The sequence below is a fragment of the Mauremys reevesii genome, linkage group 1, assembly GCF_016161935.1.
Source record: "Mauremys reevesii isolate NIE-2019 linkage group 1, ASM1616193v1, whole genome shotgun sequence".
Classification (NCBI taxonomy): domain Eukaryota; kingdom Metazoa; phylum Chordata; order Testudines; family Geoemydidae; genus Mauremys; species Mauremys reevesii.
Window position 1 is genome coordinate 341161366 of NC_052623.1, and position 17775 is coordinate 341179140.

The following is a 17775-nucleotide window of genomic DNA, read 5'->3' on the forward strand; positions in this document are numbered from 1 at the left end:
GGGAACTGTTTGACCCAAGTCACAGCAAAAAAGCTTTCCAGCAAGTGAGGGGAAGACACAAAAGAGGGACAATGACAACATGAGGGGCCCTCACTCTCCCTACAACAAAACATCTGAAATCACCTGAGGAACAAAGACTGAACTGTGGGAAGTGATGGTCCCCAGCTGGAAGGATTTTTAGCCTATGTAAGAAAATCTGGGAAAGCCAAGGCAACTTGTGCCTTAAGAATCTGCCAGCCAGTTTATCATTCAGGGTGAGAATTTGCTAATTTGTATCCTAACTATCTAGTGTGTTACGCTCAGTTTGCGGCTTTTGTTTATTTACTAAGGTAATCTGCTTTATTCTGTTTGCTATCCCTTTAACCACTTAAAATCTACTTTTTGTAGTTAATAAACTTAATTTGTTTATTATTAAACCCAGTTTATGTAATTTCTAATGGAGGGGGAGAAGTTGTGCACATCTCTCTTCACATTGAGGAATTTTTATAAGCTTGTCCTGTGCAGATTTTTCTATACAGTGCAAAACAGTATTATTTTGGGTTTTTCTCTCAAAAGAGACGTGCACATGAGTACTGGGGCAATCCTTTCACACAGAGCTCACTTCAGTGGCCCTACTTGTGTGTGTGTGAACTGCAAGAGGCCGGAGAGCCTAATTCAGCAAAGCAGGGAGAGGGAACCCAGACTGGTCGAGCAGGAGAGGCTCAGTGAAATCCCAGTACATCAGGTGGCATTCCACCCATTACACCCCACTAATATTAATTGCATTTATTTTCTCTTTACTTCTATAATAAAAACCATGTCAACAGCCATACAAGTCTGATTGCCATCACATTCTCCACCAGAGATTATGAAGGTGGGGCTCTTACAAAGTCTTAGGGTATGCCTACACTGGAGCCAGAGGGATAGTTTCCAGCTTAGGGAGACATACCTGCACTAGCTCTAATTAGGCAAACACACTAAAAATAGACGTGAAGCTGTGGCAGCTTGAGTGGTGGGGAGGAGCTAGTTGCCCTAGATATGATCCCATCCAAGACCTTAGGTACCTACTTACACAAATTCCACCTCCAGCTTTAGAGTAGATGTACCCAAAGAGAAAGTTTGTAGTGAACATATTTTTAATTATTTTGATGCGTGGGCGCTGAGACCAGTATTTGAGAGTGGGCACTCACTCACACAAGGTCTTGCAAGCTACACTAACTAATCATAAACTCAAGCCACAACATTAAAATTGATTTTATGAGGTAAACAGAGTTTAAAGTTTTCAGAGGTTTGAAAAATTTGAATCTGGGTTAGGGTTCAGGCTTCTAACACCCCAAAAGTATGGAATATGTGGAACAATGGATTTGGTTGGGCTTGTCTCTAATAGTGACGGGGGGGGGGAGTTTTGTCTGATTCTTTTTGTTCATGACAGAGCAATGAGTCATGGGGTTTCCCACCAGCACTTTTAGGCCCTGATTCAGGAAAGCACTAAGCAGTGCTTGAGTCCCATTGACTTCAAAGGTAAACATATGCTTAAGTGCTTTCCTGAAATATGACACTAATAATCTCACAAGCTACCTAGAAAAATGGAACATTAATAATTTTCTCAGTCCTACATTTATTGATGATATTATTTTGTAATTCTGTAATACTTACTGCTTTATGTCCTTAAAGTGCTTTACAAATATTAATTAAGCCTGTGAAGAAGGTAGATGTTACTAATTATTGGTATTGAAAAGCATGTAGGAGTTCCAGTCATGAATCTGGGCCCTTGTGCTAGGCACTGTATAAACACATAAGAAAAAATGAACCTGATTTCAATCTAAATAAGGAAGATATACCTATTTGCAAATGCAAAACTGAAGCATAAAAATTAGGTGATTTGCTCAACTTCAGAAGATGAATCAGAAAGAGATACCAATAGAACCCAAGATAGACTTAGGATAAACAGTTTTAAATCAGAAGGACCAGACAAATGGTACCCAAGAGTCCTAAAAGAGTTGGCTGAGGCAATCTCTGGCCCTTGATGTGAATTTTTAATAAATCTTGCCATACCAGGAAAATTCCAGAAGATTAATGCTAATGTTGTGTGCCAATATTCAAAGGGCAATTAGTATGACCTGGGTAACTATATGCCAGTTAAACTATAATCCTCAGCAAAATAATGGAAAAGCTGACATGAGATGCAACTGATAAAGAATTAAAGGACAGAAATATAATTAATGGCAGTCAAGATGGTTTTTGTGGAAAACAGATCTTTTCAAACAAACCTGATTTCATTCTTTGATGAGATTACAATTGTGATTGATGAAGGTAATTGCATAGATGTAGTACACTGAGGCTATGTCTGCACTACACTTTTGAATTTACCCTGTATAAGCTTTATACAGAGTAAAACGGATTTATTTGGGGTTTGGATCCCATTGGGAACAGGGTGTCTGTGTGCTGGAGACAGGTAACCTGCTGAGCTGTTTCCAGTTAAGTATGCAGTTTGGGGGCGTAGACCAGACCCTGGGCCCGTGTTGCAGCAGACGAGCGTGTCTGACAACAAAACAGGGTTCTGGAAGTCCCAAGCTGGCAGGGAAAACAGATTCAGAGGTAATTTCACACATCAGGTGAAAGTCCCAAGGGGGTCTCTGTGACTGAACCCATCACACGCACCCATAGTGGACTGATGGGGGTGCCCCAGCTCGACCAGCAAGGCCCTGCCCATCACAAGGTGTTTTTATTGTTTTTGGTGAACATATTGTATCTGACAACCATTTAAAAAAAAGGGCATAATAAAGGAGAAGATATATCAATATCTGTTTTGATTTTTCATTGGATTTTATTATTTGCATTCTTCTGTATACAGGATAATTTATTCTAGTGCTGATGTATTTCTGATATAGTTCACTTTTCTGAAAGGATGCCCATTTCCATTTCTTCTACCAACACGGCTCATTTTACAGGACTCCCTGATGTCTGTACGTGTTCTCATATCTAACTGAAGGCATCCAGACATTCCATCTTGTAGTCACGTGAATAAGTTCCAGGTTATGCTTGGTGTATTCATAAATTGTTGCTGCTTCTCTAGGTAGGGTCAGTGATTGACTGGTTGCTATGGGAAATAGAGTGAAGGAAAGAATAGTAAATCAGAGAACTGTTAAGATAAACTGAAGAGACAAACAAAACTCGATAAAGGAAAGCAAAGATATTTTAAATTAAAATTCCATCCTCAAATTAAATGAGAGTAAAACTCCTTTCTTCTTAAGTTGAAATTCCCTTATTCATTCAGGCATCATGAAGATGACGGCTGTATAACAACAGAGAATGAAGGCAATAGACTGAAGCTTCTAGGATTTCTGTTTGTTTAACATTCGCAGCATAAAAAAAGCTCAGGTTTTGCCTGCTGAAACCAAAAGATGCTGAGGCTACAAAGGATGGTGTAGCTAGTCTTACACTGACACCATTACACGACAGCAGGTAAACAGCTCAAAAACAACCAGCTCAGCTGACCTCATCAAAAACAAAAGGAAGATTTAAATACTTGTGGCCCTTGAATTCTGGAGCAGTCTGCGGACCAGCCTGGTTTCCAGCATAAGTTACAGCAGACCCAGACTCTGCTTTTATTTATGCCTGGCACCCCTAGGCCCTTGAGGAGCTACTCCAGAAATTGGAAAGATCTGAAGTGCAGATACACCATAGCCCACATCTCCCTTTTTTCCTACCCACAAATCCTAAATCAGTTTCATTTCTAGACCTTGTCAGCTTGCCATCCATGATCCTCCCTGTGCAATGGGAATTCACAGGCAGCAGTTAAGCTGACTTTCCAGTTGTTTTTTAGAGAGCAGGGGCCGGAACAGGATTAATGATAAATTAAAAGATAGCACCATACTCATTTGCTAAATCTAAAAATGCAACAATTCACACACACAAATTAGCACCTGCCACTTATAAATATAAAAATACTTTGTGGTATTATAATTAGAACTATTTTTATATAATTAGCAAGGCTGAAGGATCCGCAGTTTGATGTGTGAAGTTATTTTTTTTTGGTCAACTTTTCAGTGCAGATGAAAGCAGTCAGGAAAAAAGGACAAAAGTCTCCAGCAAAATCACTAGGGGAACCAAACCATTCCCATGGGTTTGTCACAAATTGAGACAAACTCAGGGGTGGCTCCAGGCCACAACGCGCCAAGCTGCGGGGCGGGGGGGGGGGGGCGTTCTGCTGGCGCCGCGAGGGCGGCAGGCAGGCTGCCTCCACGGTTTGCCTGCGGAGGGTCCGTTGGTCACACGGCTTCGGCGGACCTCCCACAGTGCCTGCGGGAGGTCCGCCGAAGCCACGGGACCAGCAGACCATCCACAGGCAAGCCGCGGAAGGCAGCCTGCCTGCCGTGCTTGCGGCGGCAAAATTCCTAGAGCTGCCTCTGGACAAACTACTACTTGTGGCTTTCAAGTCACTTTTTCAGCACCTCAGTAATTTTTTTTTTCTTTATAAAGCAGGGACAGGCACAGAGACCACAATTCTTTAGGCTTCAAGTGAACATGTGCAGGGCACTGCTGTTTAAAATACAAACATGGGAGTTCTATTAATGATATTGAAAGCTGTTTGCTGCTATTTTACAGGGTTCACAAATTGTTTCCCAGTGGATTTCTCCCTTTAGAACAGGGGTCTCAAACTCAATTTACCATAGGGCCAGTACCAGTCCTCAAATCCTCCCAGCAGGCCAATAATGTCACTCATGCCGCCCAGAACCCACCCCCCAAAACTCCATTCCCTGCCTGCCTAAGGCTCTGGGAGGGAGTTTGGGTGGGGGAGGAGGTCTGGGGGTTGGGGGGCAGGCTCTGGTATGGAGTTGGGGTGCAGGCTTTGGGCTGGGGCTACAGGAGGAGGGGGTGGTGTTGCAGACTCTGGGAGGGAGGGGTGCAGGCTCTGGGAGGGAATTTGGGGGTGGGAGAGGGTATGTGGGAAGGGGGTGGGGGTGCAGGCTCTGGGAGGGGGTAAGCGGGGTGTGGGGCTCCAAGGCAGGGCGGGCCGGGGGACCTCCGCCCACTGCTGCCCCCCATGCACCACCCCCGCAGCTTCCCATTGGCCACAGGGGCAGCTTCCCTGGGGCCACAGGGAGGGGCCGTCAGACATGTGGAGCGAGCAGGCAGATGCCGCTCTGCTCAAATACACTGACAGGGCCCCGGGCCATTTTAAATCGCCCGGGGGAGGGGAGCACCCAGAGGTGGCAGGTGGGGCCAAGGGAGAGACCCGGTCCCAAAACTGCTGGGGCCCCATGGACCACATTGGGGAAGTTTGCGGGCCCCAGATGGCCCGTGGGCCGTGAAATTGAGACCCCCTGCTTTAGAAGTTACGCAAAGCAACACTCATTTATCTGCATTAACCTGCTTCTTAATTATATTGAGTTTAGCTTGCGTAATTTGTTTTATTTGCTCAGTAATCTGCTTTGTTCTGTCTGTTATTTCTTATATTCACTTAAAATTCACTTTTTGTAGTTAATAAACTTATTTCTTGTTTATAATATCACCCCATTTGTACACTTCACAATGGAGGGGAGGGGTAAGAGGCTGTGAACAGCTTCCTCCACATTGAGGAAGGAGGCAGATTTTGTAATACATCTGTGGGTCTGCACTCCATGGGAGGTGGACACCTGAGTGCTGGGGCAAATCCCTTAAGCTGAGCCTTCCCAGAACTGATTTCAGTGTCTGTTTCATTCTGCAGTTGGGTTTGGCCCTGCCAGCGAGTGTGCTGCAGGAGGCATAATAGCTTGGCTCAGCAAGATCGGTAAAAAGGGGGCTCAGGCTGGCATAACAGGCAGGCTCAGCGATATCTCAGCGTGTTAAGGGAGGCAAACCCATCACAACTATAACCCCCAGATCCTCTTCAGCAGTGCCACCACCTAGCCAGGTATTTCCCATGTTGTAGTTTTGCACTTGTCTTTACTGAATTTCATCTTTTCTGTTTGCTTGTTGTTTTGATAGGGGCTTATATCTAGAAGGGGTGTCTAGTGATGAGAGTGTCATGCTTATGATAGAAAGCCTTTGTTGAAGAGGCAATTTCTTCTTTGAGTGCTTGCTCATGTCCATTCCATGTTAGGCACGTGCGCACTGCGTGCACCATTGCTGGAGATTTTTCCTTTAGTGGTATCCATCAGGCTGGCTCTAGTGCCCTCTGGATCCGCATGCTCATGTGCCGGGATAAGGGGAATTGCTGGCCACACACCTTTTTACCTTCTTGCTTCGGCAAGCTTTTCCTATCTTCAGCATGGATGACGGGAATGCGCTGGGGATCTGGCTTCCATGTAGCGCTTTGGGGTTTCTAGGGGTGTTGCCCTCAGCCCTATCCCCAGGTTTGTAGATCCCAGGCCCATTGGTACTCAGTTTCATTCTGTACTGGACCAGCTCAGGGAGTGGTTCCTTGGTGGTTAATAGTTTAATGAAATTGCAGCCTTCAACTGTAACCATACTCTGGTGTGCATGTGTCACCATTCCACTGTCTGCCTTGATATCACAGATTCCCCTCTATCCACTTCTGGCAATCATGCTTCAGCAGCTGTGGGCAATGGATCAGAGATGTTTGTGACCCAGCTGAATGCCTATGATGTGAGTATAAAGGGCAGCAGCTTAGAGCACAGACTAAGCACGCTAACCTGCTGACCTAAGTCTGAGCAAAGTAGTGATGCCATTTGTTACCTGAAATTGGGCCAGCTAGTAAGCTTAGGGAGAACTAATGACCCACCAGAGTTTGTCAGAAAGCAGCACGTTTATTATACCGATAGCTAAGTTCAAAAGAAGGGCAGGGGAAGGGTGTCACACTCACACTCGCATACTCATGGCACTGAGGACAGGCATGGCACTGGAGATTAGAGGATCCTTCAGGGTAAGTGTTCCACAGCACAGTGATAGATGGTGCGATGAAGGTAAGTCTTCCCGGGGCATGATGGAATGCAACGCAGCAAACCACTGGCCAGGCGGTCCGGGCGAAGGGCCTCCACAGGAGGTACAAGCTTGGGAGTGCACTTTTGAGCACATGGTCCCTTCCCCTTTTAAGGACCTGCTCCTCGTGGCATGCAACTAGAGATGGCTGTGTCTGATTGGTCACACTCCACCTCAGCCAGTGTCCATGCATTGGGTGTGTGAGTGCTGCCTAATTAGAGTCCCAGACACCTTGTCTATCTAGGAGCTCTTCTGATCTTCCAGCTGTTTAAGTAGCCCATTCATCCCACATGAATTCCAGGAGGGAGGGGCGTGGGAAAGCCACTTCACAGGTATTCAAAGAGGGAGAGGAGACGGGGCGGGGGGGAGTGTAACAGACCTTTTGAGCATACAGGTTATACAGAGCATACCAATCACTGCTGCTCCTACAACACCATTGACATATTTTTAAGTTTCTGAAGTCCTCTGCAATAAGCTTGCAAGGGAGATTGTATAATCCCCCATATAAGAAATCTTTCAGAACAGGATAGATGAAACTTGTCAGGGATGGGCTAGGAACACATGGTCCTACCTCAGCAGAGGGGTCTAGACTGGATGACCTCTTGAGGTCCCTTCCAGCTCTACAGTTCTGTGATTCTATGGTTTTATATAGTTGTCTTAAAAGTAGCCTGGACAAGTATCACCTTCTGGATTGCAATCCAGACTAGTGAGAGGTTGTGTCACCACCTGCTCTGTAACCTGGGGTGCCTCACAAGGTTGCTGCTGTAGCTCCCAACCTGGGCCCCTCACAAACAGCATGCAGGTCGTACCGAGTGTTGTTTATAGCTGCAGCCTGTCAGCAACACTCCAGTCAACACTCCAGTTTCCACCAGTCTTGGTTACCACATGCAGGGTGACTAGAACACACTCCCAGTCCCAAATTTTCCCTCAAAATGTGAGCTCTGCACTGTCCAGTCCTCCCCTGGACAGTTCAAATATTAGAAATATGTTGCCCCCGTAAGAGGTCAATGTACAACATTCTGCTGTTCTAATTGTTGTTACCAAACAATTCATTTTAAGCACGACATTGGATTAGTTTTGATTAAAATTTAAAACAAGTTTATTTAACTACATAGAGATAGATTTTAAGTGAATACAAGTCGAAGTCAGAAAGGGTTACAAGAGAAATAAAGATAAAATGCTTTCTAGTAACGAAACTTAAACTAGACTTGCTTCAAGGTAAAATCCTTACCACATGTTCCAGCAACATAGCTGACCAAATTCTCAGTCACAAAATCCAAAGGGCTGGTTCTTTTGTCTTCTTAGGTGAAGGAGAGAGAGGAGGACAGGGCCATGCTTAGATTATCTTCAATCTCCATCTCATCCTCAGTTCTTAGCGGTCCCATTTCTTTCCTTGTTTTCTTTTTATTTCTCATGATCCACCTGCTTCTTGTCCTGAGGGAACAGTGGTTTTGGGAGGAGGATGTGGTGTGGGTATGTGGTACTTCCCTAGTTTGTTTACAGGAGGAAGGTCACTCGCTGTTCATCCTAGCTGAGAGACCACTTTTTTGAGGAGAAGTCCTGGGACTATTAGCTTGAGAGTGTGTGTGTGTGTGTGTGTGTGTAGTGACTTCTAGGTGACTCTGGGAGGTTGAAAGGATGCCTGCTGGCGTCCATGGCTACCCAATATCCATTAGGAGAGACTTAATTCCACTCAGGACTTTCCTCAGTGCAGCAGGAGTCATTCTGAACAAGAGATTTCTCCTAGCCACCCAATGATGGTGCAGTTGTGGGGGTATGGAGTCTTTATGTGCCTCAGTTCCAGGCACAGGCTGCCTGAAGCAGTGGTGCAGAAACTAGGGATGCAGAAGCAACCTCTGGTTGGCAGTTCAGGCAGGGCCGGCTTTAGGCCAATTCCACCAATTCCCCTGAATTGGGCCCCGCGCCTAAGAGGGACCCGTGCCCAGTGGCAGGGCCGCCAGGCGGTGGGAGGGCAAGTGGCCGAGAATCCCTTCCCTGGCGAGAGGCTCCTTTTTAATTTTTACTCACCCGGTGCTGCTCCAGGTCTTCGGCGGCACTTTGGCGGCGGGTCCTTCGCTCGCTCCAGGTCTTCGGCAGCACTTCAGCGGCAGGTCCTTTGGTGCCGCTGAAAACCCGGAGCGTGTGAAGGACCTGCTGCCAAAAAGTAGGAGCGCCGCCCAGTGAGTACAAGCCTCACATGTTTTTTTATGGTTTTTTTTTTGTCATCCCTGCCAGGACCCCCTTGAAACTGTTCGAATTGGGCCCCGCACTTGCTACAGCCGGCCCTGAGTACACGGACGCTGCACTTGCCTGCCTGCCTCCCTCCTCCTGGAGCTGTGACCTGGCGCACAGGGTCACAGTGATGCTCAGGTTTGGCCTATCCACTCATCTGTAGATTGAGACGGGACAAATTTGTTCGGCGTTGTGACTGAACATGCCCCCTTTCAACACTCCCACTATAAAAATTGTTCCAGTGCACCTGGCCTGAAATGCTCCTTACACTTTAACATGAGGCCAATATGTAAATGTGTAAATGGGCTTAAATTGGGTATCCATAAAATGGCTTTCTGAATCTTCAGCATAACAAACAAGCTTCTTGACTCACCTTTTCCCAGATGCAAAACCTTGCTGAATTTCCCTAATGAGGCCTGGTCATGTACCAGTTAGACCTTCCAGTCCAGCCCAAACAATTGCTAGATATTTCAACTCCATGACATAAACTATAAATATTAATGTGTCGTAGGGCCTACTTTGTACAGTGCCTCACACAACCCAATGCTGGTCCTGCATATAAGGTCCAAAGGGTATGGATTCCCCACTGTCTTGCGCCCTATGAAGTCATTTAGCTCTCTGCAAAATGGATATAACACATTGCCATTCTGTACTGGTAGCATATTACACCTATGCACAGAAACATAGGATTGCAAAGCAGTGGAGAATCATGCCCAGATCATCTGGCATCACAAAGTAGCTAGTACATATGATGAGTGCAAAATGTTGATTGCTAAAAACCAATTCAGGGAGTTTTGGAAAGGAAAATGAAATGACGCAGAAAAGGAAAATCATTGCAATAGATGCATTTTCAAATGTAATAAAGGGTGGGAAATTTAGTTCTAGACTAACGCAGCACTTCATTACTGATACTCTGAGGTGCCCATAAGAGCTGTGTGCATGACTTGCTGCAGTAGGTGTTAAGAACCCTGGGCTAAATGTGTGCAATGTGTACCCAATACCACACATACAAAATTAGACATGTATTCGTTATTATGAGCAGGTAGGACATATGGTGCTCATCCACTGAGCAGCATGAATGCTTCTGCAGTGCTAGATCATAAATATCCAAAATAATTGAACTGCATTTCAGAAAGGAAACTCAAAAGCAGTTAGGCAGTAAATGAATTCTTCCCCATATGGGGATTTTTGCATTTTTTTTCCAAATATTTTCAAGAGATCCATAAAAGACACCCATTATATGCCCAGAAATCCAATTAAATACAAAATGGTGTATTAATATATTCTGTTTTCATGTGGTGTATTTTAAAAAGGGACAAGGCTTAGATGCTAAAATTCTAAAGGTGGAACATGCAAAAAAATCCCAAACCAAAAAATATAAAAACACCTAGGGTGAAATCCTGGCCCTTTTGAAGCCAATGGGAACTTTGGTCATTGACTTCCATGGGGCCAGGATTTCATTCTTAGGGTCCAAAATAGAGATTTGTTTTGATGGTATAATTAAGAGCTACAAATCGTTAATATAGATAGAAATTGTAGAAGACTATGAACCTAAAGGTACTACAGTAATGCAAATCCCAGAAGGCAGCCACTAGGGGGCATAGAGCCTATTGTAAGTGTTGCATGATGCTGTTTTCTGGGAGTCCATGTAGTTGGTACATAACTGGTCCATTCAAAAGTATATCCATAGAGACCGCCATTATGGGTTGTCACCAGAGATTGAACCCAGGAGCTCTAGTACTAAAAGCATGACTCAGCACTATCTGAGTTTATAGCTGTAGCAGATTTATAAGCTCTGTAGATGAGACACTAGAAAAGTAGCATGTAATATACACTGGACAGTGGGTTACATGTACTGTATACAATGGCCAATCTGCCTCTAGTAATGGGAGGAAACTGAGGATAACACCATGGCATAGAACACTCAGACAGTTAATTTACATGCCATAAAATGCGTTGGCTGAAAGGACTAACCATCTCAATGTTGGCACAAGAACCAAACACACAAACAGAGCAAGGCTAAGTTTCAATCTCCGTTGTCGAAGAAGAACTTTTAGTACTGGAGTGCATGTTCCATTCCATGGGAGTTAGTGAGTCTGCAGGATATCAGAGGGGTCAGCTAGTCTAGATCAAAGGGCCAACTGTTATTAATTAGTTCTTTTAAAGGCTGTAATTCTATCATGGAGGTTGCGGAAGTCACAGATTCCGTGACCTCTGACTTTCGCAGCTGCAATGGCTGGTGCGGGTGATCCCGGGGCCAGCTGCTCGGACACCCCATGGGCCAAACACACTGGGCACTGCTGGAGTGGGCACTGCCTGCTGCTCAGGCGGTCCCGGGGCAGATGGATCCAAGGAGCACCTGAGCAGTGGTCCTAGGGGCAGCCTGAGGGAGTGCCTGAGCAATGGTCCTGGGGGCTGCCCCGGGGCCAGCTGCACCAGCCACTGCTTGGGTGGTTGGCCCTGGGGAAGCACCTGAGCAGCGGTCCTGGCGACGACCCTAGAGAGCATCTCAGCAGTCAGCCCCCGCGGCCAGTGCAGGGGCTAGCCGTCAGCCCCCAGGCCCTCACAGTGGTGGTGTCCCAGGGCCCCCCAGAGCAGCAGTGCTCAGGGCCCTTGGAGCTGCTAAGTTTTAGTCAGGGGTATATATATATATATAATATATATATATATATATATATATATATATATATATATATATATATATATAATATATAATCTATTCATTCAAAGTCATGGACAGGTCACAGGCCATGAATTTTTGTTTATTGCCTGTGACCTATCCATGACTGTTACTAAATCTTAGCCTTAGTTATGATCCAAACTAGTATAATTTTATTAGCAGTTTAAATTATACCCAATGCTTAGTGAATTTAAAATGAAATACATCACTTGTAAAACAACAGGTATTCCAGACCAGGAGTAACTGTTCCTCTAATTATTTGTTCCTTACATGTAAGTGTTATTCCTGGGTAAAGCCACCAAGCATTAGATCCCCAGAGGCTCTGATAATTGGAGTGTCAATAGTGCTTGCCGCAGAGGTTGATAGCGTGATCAAGGCTACCAGATTTCCAAGCAGCACTGCTCAGGCCTCAGATGGGGTTAGTTACAGTAACTTTTGGCGTTATAGGAATCAGGGCTGCCTAGAGGATTCAGGGGGCCTGGGGCAATTTCGGAGGCCTCTTCCATAAGAAAAAGTTGCAATACTATAGAATACTTTACTTTCATGGGGGCCCCTGCAAGGCCTGGGGCAAATTGCCCCACTTGCCCCCCCCCCTTGGCGGCTCTGATAGGAATCCCTGGTGAAGCTAACAACCCAGCATCAGTTCTCCAATTAGCCCCCATGAAAGGGCAAACAAAGCCATGTGTGGCATGAACAAATGTAAGGAAAGGAGGCTGTATGTATACTCTGTGTACCGCATCACAAAGTACACAGGAAACAATAACTTTGCTTGTAATATTAAGGTGTTTGAGATGGGTCAAATCCTGCCCCAGCCTTGACAGCCACACAAGGTCCCCTCATATCGATATGGTTCTTATACACGAAGACCTGAGAGTCAAAATGTGGAGGGGCTCCTCTATATGGTGCAGAATTCAACTCTGATAGCTGCATCCAGCACGCGTGCTCATAGGCAGGGGCTGGAAAATCCTCTGTTGCATGGGTCCTCCCCACTACAGAAGGTTGTAGAGCAGTTTTACAACCTTCCTCCTGGGCATCACCAGTTATCTGGGCTGGAAATGGAATTGCCCCCTCCTGCCCCTCTCTAAATGCTGACTGGTACAGGTACTGAGACCTTCACCTCCTATTGTAAGAACATGAGCATAGAGAGGATTTGTTTCAGTTTTTACAGCACTCAGGCAATATACCAGAACACACCACAAAGAGCAAAAGGCTCAGAAATAACCCTCCCATTCTTCACAATGCTATGATCCACCCCAGTGCCCGTTACTGTGTATCCTCAGCACAGTCATGTAGGCAGACAGCCACCTCTCAGCTTGAAAGCATCAGAAGTTTGTGTCTCCAGTGAAAACAGAGACATGGGGCCTGACCCTGCTCCTTTTGAAGTCCATGGTGAAACTCTATTGATTTTAAATTGAGCAGGCCCTGGTTCACTTGCCACACTTTTCCTGATGAGGTGAAAGTCCCTCATGCACTAAAAGAAAATCCCCTGCACCCCAAACTTCACTGCCAGACGTGAAGTCTGTCACTAATCAGACCTGAAGCCAGTTTACTGTCTGTGTAACCGGAGCAGACTTCACTGCCCAGATTATAAGAGTTCAGTTCTACTTAGCACACAAAGGGTCTACATCCCTCAGCCCATGGCACTTCCCACAGCGCCCATTGGCCTGGAGCAACGAACCACGGCCAGTGGGAGCTGCAATCAGCTGAACCTATGGACACAGCAGGTAAACAAACCGGCCTGGCCCGCCAGGGGCTTTCCCTGAACAAGCGGCGGACTGGCTTTGAGAACCACTGCTCTAGTAGATTTCTGTATTTGGAATATAGTAACTCCTCGCTTAACATTGTAGTTATGTTCCTGAAAAATGGGACTTTAAGTGAAATGACAAGCGAATCCAATTTCCCCATAAGAATTAATGTAAACATAGGGGTTAGGATCCAGGGGAATTTTTTTCAACAGACAAAAACCTATATATTATACAGATATACACACAGTAAACATTTTAAACGAACAATTTAATACTGTTCACAGCTATGATGAGTGTGAAGCTTGATTGAAGTGGTGAAGTTAGAGGGTGGAAGAGGGAGGGATATTTCCCAGGGAATGCCTTACTGCTAAATGATGAACTAGCACTTGGCTGAGCCCTCAAGGGTTAAGACATTGTTGTGAATGTAGCCTCACACTCTACAAAGCAGCACGAATGGAGGAGGGGAGACAGCATAGCAGACAGAGACAGACATACACCTTGTGTGTGAGAGAGATGCACACTGCCCCTTTTAGTAAGCTGACCCACTCTTAGGTGCATTGACTTTTTAAGTAGATCAGGAAGTTGAGACAGCAGCTGCTGCCCCAGGCGCTCTCTCCCTCTGTGTGCCCTCCCTGCTCTATATGGAGAAGGGGTAAGCGGGGTGCAGGAGCAGGGGGACACCCTGACATTAGCCCCTCTCTTCCACCCCTGCACAGCAAGCAGGAGTCTCTGGAAGCAGCTCCAAGGCAGAGGGCAGGAGCAGCACATGGTAGTGGAGGGAGGGACAGCTGACCTCCCCCGCAATTGATAGCCTGCTGGGCGGCTGCAGTACAGGGAACTTAGGGGAGCAGGGGACTGATAGGAGGAGCTGATAGGGGGGCTGCTGGTCCACTCTGGTTCCAAGCCCCCACCAGCTAGCTGCAACGGGCTGCTCTTCCTGCAAGCAGTGGACAAAGCAGGAGGCTGCCAAACGACAACGTTATAAGGGAGCATTGCACAACTTTTAAACGAGCATGTTCCCGAATTGATCGGCAACGTAACAATGAAACAACATTAACCGGGATGACTAAATGAGGAGTTACTGTATTCCACTTAAAAAATGTTCTCTGTCTCTCTCTGAAGCAGCCAGACCTCTGCATTATAGGAAGTTATTGTAAATGGTACTTTGCAGCCGACGTGTTACAATTATTTCAGCGAGGTTTCTGTTTCTTTGCTTGTTAGATCTAGCAAGACAATGCAAGTCCCTGATCTTTTTCGGATTAAAAAAAAAGGAAAAAATAATTCCTTGGATAACTATGAAGGTACAGTTTAGCTTTCTGGAAGTCATATAGGCTGGGATTTTCAAAGATGCTGAAGAGAGTCAGGTACCCAAATCAGCACCTAACTCCATTAGCCACCATGAAAATCACCACCATAAAATTTTTTTTTTTTAAGAAAGCTCTCTGGCAAAGCCAAGCATATCCTCAGAACGAGCCCAATGGGAGTAGCTTACCTTTTGGCTGCTGCTCTCTTTTACAAAAGATGATCTTCCAGTGTCACATATTTCATGTAGAACGCTCTCTTTCTAACGCACACAATTTGCTCTCTCTTTAGGAAGTGACTGGTCACAGGATGTTCCGACTCTTTTTGCTTTATAGTACCTCTGATATCTCAGGGGTTCGAGGGTTGTTCAAATTCCACACCAGGACTTGGATTCGCAGCCAGAACCGCAGAGGCGAGTAAAACAGTCAGGCAGTAGCCATGGAGGTTGTGGAAATCATGTGGCTGCACCAAGAAAATGACCTGAAAGTTATTATGATCCAATGATTGTTTAGGTGTATGGCAATTAGCACTTACACATCACCCTGTCAGGGCCCTGTCCCTCCTTTTCCTCTGCCAGGACCTCCCTAGGCCCCAACACTCATATGGGCTTCTGCTCTGCAATGCGCTGGTGTTTCAGCAGTGCACATCAGTCCAGTCTTAAGAAGCTCAGCCCTCTGGCTGAACCCCAGATAGTCTGCTCTACCCCAGGATTGTCAATAAACACAAATCATCCCAGGGTTGTAGTCAAACTGTCTTCCCTCAGAGCTTCTGTAAAACTGGGGGTCCATCTATGCCCACCAGCAAGTTGATCTGCAGCAGGTCTTCCCTGCCGGAGTCACTGGGGAGCAAGCTGCTGAATTCTTGCCTTTAGCCAGCCCTTACTCCAGAAGCTCAAGACAGCTCACCTCACTAGACTGCCAGCAACTGAGCTGGGTTTCTCGCTTTTAAGCACCTCCATCCACTTTTGACATCTCTCACTGGTGCAGAGAGAGAAGGCCCAAACTAGCTAGTTAACTGTTTTGTCAAGAGTGGAGCTGGTATACCCCACCCTAAGCACTCTATAAATAGACAAATAGGCTTCATTAGATTATTAAATACATTTATACAACATTTGGAAGAGGTGATATTCTGGGGTTTGGAACCCTTCCAAAGTTTATTCCAATCAGCAGTTTCTACATTGAAGGTGGATGTGAGCTCTCATTGTTAAATTGTGAGGGGGGTTCTAGTACTTTCAGGTGTGAAGAAAACCTTCAGAATATGAATCAATGGGATGTTCTCTTAGTCTTCTGCCAGAAGCAATAACTCTGAGATAAAACATAATGCATCCAGCAAAATGGGCTAACATTTCTCAAAACTGACGTGAGGTTTTAGGAAAGATGGCTCTTAATGTATACATTAACAGAAAGAAATTAAATAGACCAGTTAGCAAATATAGCCCTTTTTCAGCTGCAGTATTTACAATAACATGCAATAGCACTAGCAATAATAGCAAAGTCTCCATTTGGAGCAGCCAGATTTCATAGCAAAAGGAACATTTTGCTCTGCCATAACTTGCTGAGCACTGTAAATAAGAATATTTGCCTTATTCATTATGGCCATAATCCCAAAAGTTGCTCCAAATAGGCTGCCTTTGCTACTATGCAAAGCTCCATTGAACTCAGTGGGGCTCTGTAGCAAGGAGTTCACATGTCCTCACTACAAATCAGCCAGAGACCTCTTCTGAGTACACTCACCAGTGCCTTCTATTTACAGACTGCTGCAACATAGCAACCTGGGGGATAGCTAGCAAGGATGTACAACCCTTGGGTCTGGCTGCCTGCTTGCCTGCCCTATATAGCCCCCTGGCTAATGAGGCCCACAGGTGCTTCCCTTCTATCTAATTAGGCATTGCATACTCACCCAGGTCCAATCAATGCTTCCTAATTGGAGCTGGGCTAACAGAGGGCTGGCTCAGGACCTCCTGGCCAGCACCCTGTTATATGCTCCCTGTAGGTAAAAGGGAGCCCTGCTTGCAATACTAGTGCTTATTGGGGCCTTAAAGCCCAGTGCTTTAAGGTCCCACACCTGCAGCTGGGTTCACGTTGGCTGACCCCTGCACCCATGAACAGCCCTATTGACTTTAGAGACTTATGAGCACAAGGCAACAGAGGGTTAATGTTCTGTACATCTTTATATAACAGTGTTTTTCAATCTCAGCTATAGTATTATACGCTGCATTGGTCTGGAGAGGCAATAATGTCTTTGCAGGCCACAGACTGCAACAGTGGTCTGTGTGGAAGCGAGGGTCTGTGTGTGTGGGTCTAGTTGAAAGATTGGAGCCTGAGACACACTGATTAACTCTTTGTTTTAAATAATCATAGCTAGTAGTATTTGTGCTTGATGCATCATGATCCTGTCAGCTGTTCCAGTTTTGCAAGATTACAGTATTATTCAGGCAAAGTATTTTATCAAAGGAAAAAAATCACTTAAAAAACAAGACTTGCCAGTCACAGCTTGATTTGCACCAATTACCTGAGGTAAATGAACATGAATCCTCCCTCTGGCTCTTTAAAATCTCAAAAGAAAATAGCAGTTTGGTGAACAGAAATGGATTCACAGGGCTGATGTGAATAACACATATCCTGTTAGGTCACAAATGTAAAAAGCTCACTTCCAGTGCCTCTTATCTGGACAGTGCAGCTTTCAAGAGAATGTGTAACTTCTGGACCTAGAGACATGAGGTGGCATAAATAACTCCAACTTCGCTGCTCCTAGGTAGGCTGAGGATATTTGTGGATTTTTCCCCCCAAAAGAAACGGGTTCACTACTTTTTCAAGGACAGAAAATTGATTTTTTTTCCAAAATAACACTAATAAAAATGCAGCTCCACCAGTATATTAATTATGCTGGAAAATAATCTGTGTGTCATTTCAA

At 45.4% G+C, this 17775-nt stretch overlaps 1 long non-coding RNA gene across 2 annotated transcripts; it reads right to left on the minus strand.

Moving 5' to 3' along the window:
- Positions 1 to 2784: 2784 nt before the first annotated feature.
- On the minus strand, positions 2785 to 16663 carry LOC120395493. Of its 2 annotated transcripts, none has more exons than XR_005592662.1 (3): positions 16596 to 16663; positions 15053 to 15324; positions 2785 to 3079 (listed from the first exon to the last, which is right to left on the minus strand). It is a non-coding gene; the product is annotated as an uncharacterized LOC120395493 (long non-coding RNA). The 2 variants fall into 2 exon arrangements; XR_005592661.1 differs by having other exon boundaries at positions 15053 to 15342; positions 16596 to 16661.
- Positions 16664 to 17775: the final 1112 nt, after the last annotated feature.